The sequence below is a fragment of the Euprymna scolopes genome, chromosome 46 (genome assembly GCF_053919585.1).
Source record: "Euprymna scolopes isolate OS-2025 chromosome 46, ASM5391958v1, whole genome shotgun sequence".
Classification (NCBI taxonomy): domain Eukaryota; kingdom Metazoa; phylum Mollusca; class Cephalopoda; order Sepiida; family Sepiolidae; genus Euprymna; species Euprymna scolopes.
The window spans coordinates 122,296,183-122,302,756 of NC_136527.1; positions in this window are offsets into that span (position 1 = coordinate 122,296,183).

Genomic DNA, 6,574 nt, shown 5'->3' on the forward strand with positions numbered 1-6,574 from the left:
CCGGAAAAGTTGTCAAAAAACAAATATATAACAAATAAATGTTACCAGAGGCAAGATAAGTTACTCTTCTACCTGACTGGATAATTTTTTTAGTGTTTTTATTGGAATTTTTTTAGTTTAGATCTACCTCCACAATTTTCTTTTAAATGATGACTGTCAAAGGTTTTCGGCCATACTGAATACGGAAATCGCATTGAAATTTTGCAGAAATAATTAGTTATCGAGATATAAAAAGTTGTATTATGCATTGTATTCTTTGGCGGCCATCGTTTTTACGCGCGTGCGCCATAAACAAATCTACGCGCGTAACAAAGATGGCCGCCAAATAATACAATGCATAATACAACTTTTCATATCTTGATAACTAATTATTTCTGCAAAATTTCAAGGCGATCTCCGTATTCAGCATAGTCGAAAACCCGCAAAAGTCGTCATTTAAAAGAAAATTGTCGGGATGGACTTAATCTGAAAAAATACTTTTTTATTTAATGTAACACGTTTATTCCGCTCGAAATAATTACTAATGTATGTATGTATTGGAAAATTAAAAATGGCGCTCGGCTCTCTCTTTTACATGGTAGGTTTGGGAAAATGAGTTAAAAATTAAAAAAAATAGACAAAATACTGTTAAAAACCCACCACGGTAACATATATTGAGTGAGTTTCTAACAGTATTTTTTTGTATTTTTTAATTCCTTTTCCCAAACTTATCGTGTTCAACAGAGAGTCTGGCGCCATTTGTAAAAACACTGCATGTTTTGGGGCTGAATAAACATGTTACATTGAATAAAAACACTAAATACATATCCAGTTAGGTAGAAAAGTAACTTATCTTGCCTTTTGTGACATTTGTTATATATTTGTTTTTTTTGACAACTTTTTTCGAATCTATGTGTACAGTAAAAAAAAAAAAAAAATTTATAACAAAACTGAATCTAGGAAAACTCGTACCCGGAAAACTCGACCCCCTTATTGATAGGAAAACTGGGTTTGTATTACTGTACACAGATTCGAAAAAGTTGTCAAAAAACAAATATATAACAAATAAATGTCATCAAAGGCAAGATAAGTTACTTTTCTACCAAACTGGATATGTATTTAGTGTTTTTATTCAATGTAACATGTTTATTCAGCTCGAAAAGAATACAGTGTTTACTGATGTATTGGAAAATTCAAACTGACGGCCGACTCTCTTTTTAACACGGTAAGTTCGGGAAAAGGTGTTATAAATAATAAACTAGACAAAATACTATGAAAAAAACACCGAATATATGTCAAGTTATGTCACGGTAACATATATTGAGCGAATTTCTAACAGAAGTTTGTCTAGTTTATTATTTATTACACCTTTTTCCGAACTTACCGTGTTTAAGAGAGAGTCGGCAGTCATTTTGAATTTTCGAATACATCAGTAAACACTGTATGCTTTTCGAGCTGAATAAACATGTTACATTGAATAAAAACACGAAAATTATATCCAATTCGGTAGAAAAGTAACTTATCTTGCCTTTGGTAACATTTATTTGTTATATATTTGTTTTTTTGACAACTTTTTCGAATCTATGTGTACAGTAATACAAACCCGGAAAACTATCGATTGAAAACACGTTTTCTTGAAGGAGATATTAAGTTTTAAAGAGAATATACATCCCATAATATTTAAAAAAAAAAAAAATATTTTTATTTGTTTACTACTGTTTTAAAAAAATTAAATTAATTTTTCTAAGTTTTCGTTTTTTACCTAGCTTTGAAAGTTTTTGGTCTTTCAACTTATTTTAAAGGGTTTATTTAGTTAAAAATTAAAAAAAATAAATAAAAAATAAAAAAATAATGTCGAGTATTACTTATGAACAAAAAATGTCCGCGACATAAGAGGATAACTGCTCACAAATAGAAAATTAAAGAAAATATTAAGGTAGATATAGTTTTAAAACGAGCCACCACCACACCTACACCTCCAAAAAAAAAAAAAAAAAAAAAATACATTTATATATTTTTAGGTAATAATGCACATCCCATAATATTTTTTAAAAATATTTTTACATGTTTATTGTTTTAAAAATTTAAATTGATTTTTCTAAGTTTTCGTTTTCTACCTAGCTTTGAAAGTTTTTGGTGTTTAAACTTATTTTAAAGAGTTTATTTAGTTAAAAAGAAATAACGGGTTTGTATTACTGTACACATAGATTCGAAAAAAGTTGTCAAAAAAAAACAAATATATAACAAATAAATATTATCAAAGGCAAAATAAGTTACTTACTCAGTCTTTCCGTAACACTTATGTGCACTCCTCACATTAAAAATCGGCCTTGTGCCTAATTTGCTCGGTGGGGGAGCAAATAAATACCATCTGTTCCGGCAGATACTGCAAGCTATGACTAGCTAGGACTAGCTATGACTAGCAAAGACCAGATGTGGGGGCAACCCCACATGCCTGACCATTAACCAGCTCCCATTTCCCACCTCTCGGGAGCTGGTCCCCTTTTTCCCTTCCCCCTCCCTTCACTCCTCACATTAAAAATCGGCCTTGTGCCTAATTTGCTCGGTGGGGGAGCAAATAAATACCATCTGTTCCGGCAGATACTGCAAGCAAAGACCAGATGTGGGGGCAACCCCACATGCCTGACCTTTAACCAGCTCCCATTTCCCACCTCTCGGGAGCTGGTCCCCTTTTTCCCTTCCCCCTCCCTTCACTCCTCACATTAAAAATCGGCCTTGTGCCTAATTTGCTCAGTGGGGGAGCGAATAAATACCATCTGTTCTTACTACATGCTGTACTTATGTTTGTAACTTTGTGATATAAAATGGGGGATCACTTTTCTGTATTAATTTAATGTAAAATGATCACCCACTTTACAACCAGTCAGTCTCAAAGCCATTCAAGTCATTCTCCAGATCATTCAAATTGTTTTTGAAGGATTCCAGTTATTTTTTAAGCATTCAAGTCATTCTTAAGGTCATTCAATTCATCCTTAAGTTCATTAAAGTCATTCGAAGTCATTTATTTTTTTATTTATTTAAGTCATTTCAGCCCATTTTTCGGTCATTTTAGTTTATCTTTAAGAATTTCATGTCAGTTCTACTTTTATATTTTACTAGCATTTCAGCCCGGCGTTGCCCGGGTGTTTGGAGATGTATGCTGAGCAAAAAAAAAAAAAAGAGTAAATTTTTTTTTAATTTGACCCCTATTATGACCCCTTAAAATTTATAGTTTCGGGCTCAAATCACTTTATTAAGTTAGATCCAGGTTCAAGGGACCTATATCTAAAATTTCAAGTGTCTAGACCCAAAATTGTCGGAGGAGTTTGGTAGAGTTCTTAAAGGTCAAATTGTTGAAATTTGACCCCTTAACAGCCAAATTTCTGGCTGACACCCGTCACATCGATTTTCCCAAATCTCAGTACTCGTAATTTCAAATTTCGAGTCTATAGACTTAAAATTGGCAGAGTTATTGCATAGGGAAATGTACACAGACAGACAGACACACAGACAGACAGACACGTTCACTTTTATAGATATATAGATTATTATTGTAAGAAACGTAAAAGTCTTAGTGAAAGATTAGAGTCTAAATCATGTTGTTGGAAGAGATGCTAGTTATTGTGGGGGGTTGCAGTTGGGTGTTGCGCCCCCAATTAAACACGTGTCTGTAAACAACAAACTTGTCGCATGCAGTGAGACAGAGTAACAAACAAATGGAGAAAAGTTTAAATAGAAGTTTTATTTATGCACTGAGACTAAAGCTGCTTTCAGGACTGCCAGCAACCACTGTAAAATAGTAATCGAAAATGAAAGAGAGCTATATGCTCAATCCGTTAAATCCAAAGTAGCTGAGCAGCAGCTTGGTTCCCACCAGTTCTGGCAAATAGCAAACAGGATCCTGAACAGAAGCGTGCGTTTATCCCAACCATCATCAATGGACCCGAGGTCATCTCGTCAGCATCAGACAAGGCCAAACTATTTGCTAAGAACTTTGCAGCTAATTCTACCCTATGCGACCAAGGCCATCAACTCTCCATACTTCCTCCTATAACAGACAACATGCTATGCAACATACAAATATTTGTGCGTGATGGCACCAAGCTAATCAAGAACCTTGATTCCAGTAAAGCAACTGGCCCTGACGGCATTCCAATTATAGCGTTGAAAAAGCTTCAACCAGAACTTGCCCCCATATGCTTCCCAACTCTGGAAAACCTCATCAGTATGCCCTGTATTTAAGAATTTCTCGCGTGCACCTGAGAGAATGAAAACGTTATTGTGTGTGTGCGTGTGTGAGGAGAGGAATTTCAGTCCGTGTACGTATGGGTGTCGAACGGTATAGTTAATGTCTCTTGAAAGAAAAGGCTGGAAAAGTGTTCACTTCAAAACTCTTACCGGGTTGATGTTGATCAGCGGACGCGTTGTCTCCGCTTCGTTGCGAGGCTGATTCCCAGAAGGAGCGAGAGAAAAAGAGAGGAAGAATTATCCGGGCGTCCCCTTTTATATCTTCCAAGGGCAGATAACCAGGTCGCTTTTTGCGACACCTGCCGGCTGGTTGGTGCAGTTATTGCTGGGGAGGAGAAGATAACTGCTACATTATTATATACTAGCGGGGGTACCCGGCGTTGCCAGAGTGTTTGTTTCCGGGACGGGGGGGGGGAGTTTTAAAAAATGTTATGGTAGGTAAGTAGGAAGGATCAAACCCGGAGTCATGAGTAAAAGTAGGAAAATAAAGTGTGAAAAAAAAAAAAAAAAAAAAAAAAATCTGCAAAGTTAACAGTTCGGCCACCAAGAAAAGTCCATTCCAGTTGTTTAGGAAAAAAGAAAAAAAAAAAAAAACGACTACGGTAGGTCGGCGCAAACGTGAAAATATAATGTGAATTGTCCAGCACGCTAACCACTACGCCACAGAGCACTGTAGCTTAGTTTAGTGATTTTAAATAACTTCACATGAAAGAACTACGAAGCCAAACCGGTGTTCTCTTCTCAACTGTTCCTTGTGAACGATCCCCAAACGGTGTTAAGTGGTGGCAGGGGGAGGAGGAATTTATTAGAGAGAAAATATTTTACCACTTCCATTGATCTTAACCGATTTTGGCCGTGACTTCTCAGCAGAAAAAGTATAGAAATCTAAGATTATCGAGGAATTTGAGAAATAATAAGCCTATAACACACCTCAGATATTGTTCTGCCGTTTGTGCATATTATATTTGCATGAAATATCTTGATTTTTAATCCTATTAAGGTCAAAATCAGACGGGAAAAAAATGAGTTCATTTTATTTATATAGAGATATATTAATTGTGAGTGTTCATATTGTTGAGAGATTCATATCGTAAGAGATGGGATCATTAACATAGTTAGAGAAGAGATGTAATTTTTATTATCAGTAATTTTTATAATTATTAGTAATTTTTATTATTATTAGTAATATTATTAGTATTAATTTTTATTATTATTAGTAATTTTTATTAGTAGTAGTAATATTATTAGTATTAATTTTTTTTATTATTAGTAATTTTTATTATTATTAGTAATATTATTAGTATTAATTTTTTTATTATCAGTAATTTTTATAATTATTAGTAATTTTTATTATTATTAGTAATATTATTAGTATTAATTTTTTTATTATTGGTAATATTATTAGTAATAATTTTTATTATTAGTAGTAATTTTTATTATTAGTAGTAATTTTTATTATTAGTAGTAATATTATTAGTATTAATTTTTTTATTATTAGTAATTTGTATTATTAGTAGTAATTTTTATTATTATTAGTATTAATTTTTATTATTAGTATTAATTTTTTATTATTAGTAATTTTTATTATTAGTAGTAATATTATTAGTATTAATTTTTTTATTATTAGTAATTTTTATAATTATTAGTAATTTTTATTATTAGTAATATTATTAGTATTAATTTTTATTATTATTAGTAATTTTTATTATTATTAGTAATTTTTATTATTAGTAATATTATTAGTATTAATTTTTATTATTATTAGTAATTTTTATTATTATTAGTAATATTATTAGTATTAATTTTTATTATTATTAGTAATTTTTATTATTAGTAATTTTTATTATTATTAGTAATATTATTAGTATTAATTTTTATTATTATTAGTAATTTTTATTATTATTAGTAATATTATTAGTATTAATTTTTATTATTAGTAGTAATTTTTATTAGTAGTAATTTTTATTATCAGTAATTTTTATTATTATTAGTAATATTATTAGTATTAATTTTTATTATTATTAGTAATTTTTATTATTAGTAATATTATTAGTATTAATTTTTATTATTATTAGTAATTTTTATTATTAGTAATATTATTAGTATTAATTTTTATTATTATTAGTAATTTTTATTAGTAGTAATTTTTATTATTATTAGTAATATTATTAGTATTAATTTTTATTATTATTAGTAATTTTTATTATTATTAGTAATATTATTAGTATTAATTTTTATTATTAGTAGTAATTTTTATTAGTAGTAATTTTTATTATCAGTAATTTTTATAATTATTAGTAATTTTTATTATTATTAGTAATATTATTAGTATTAATTTTTATTATTA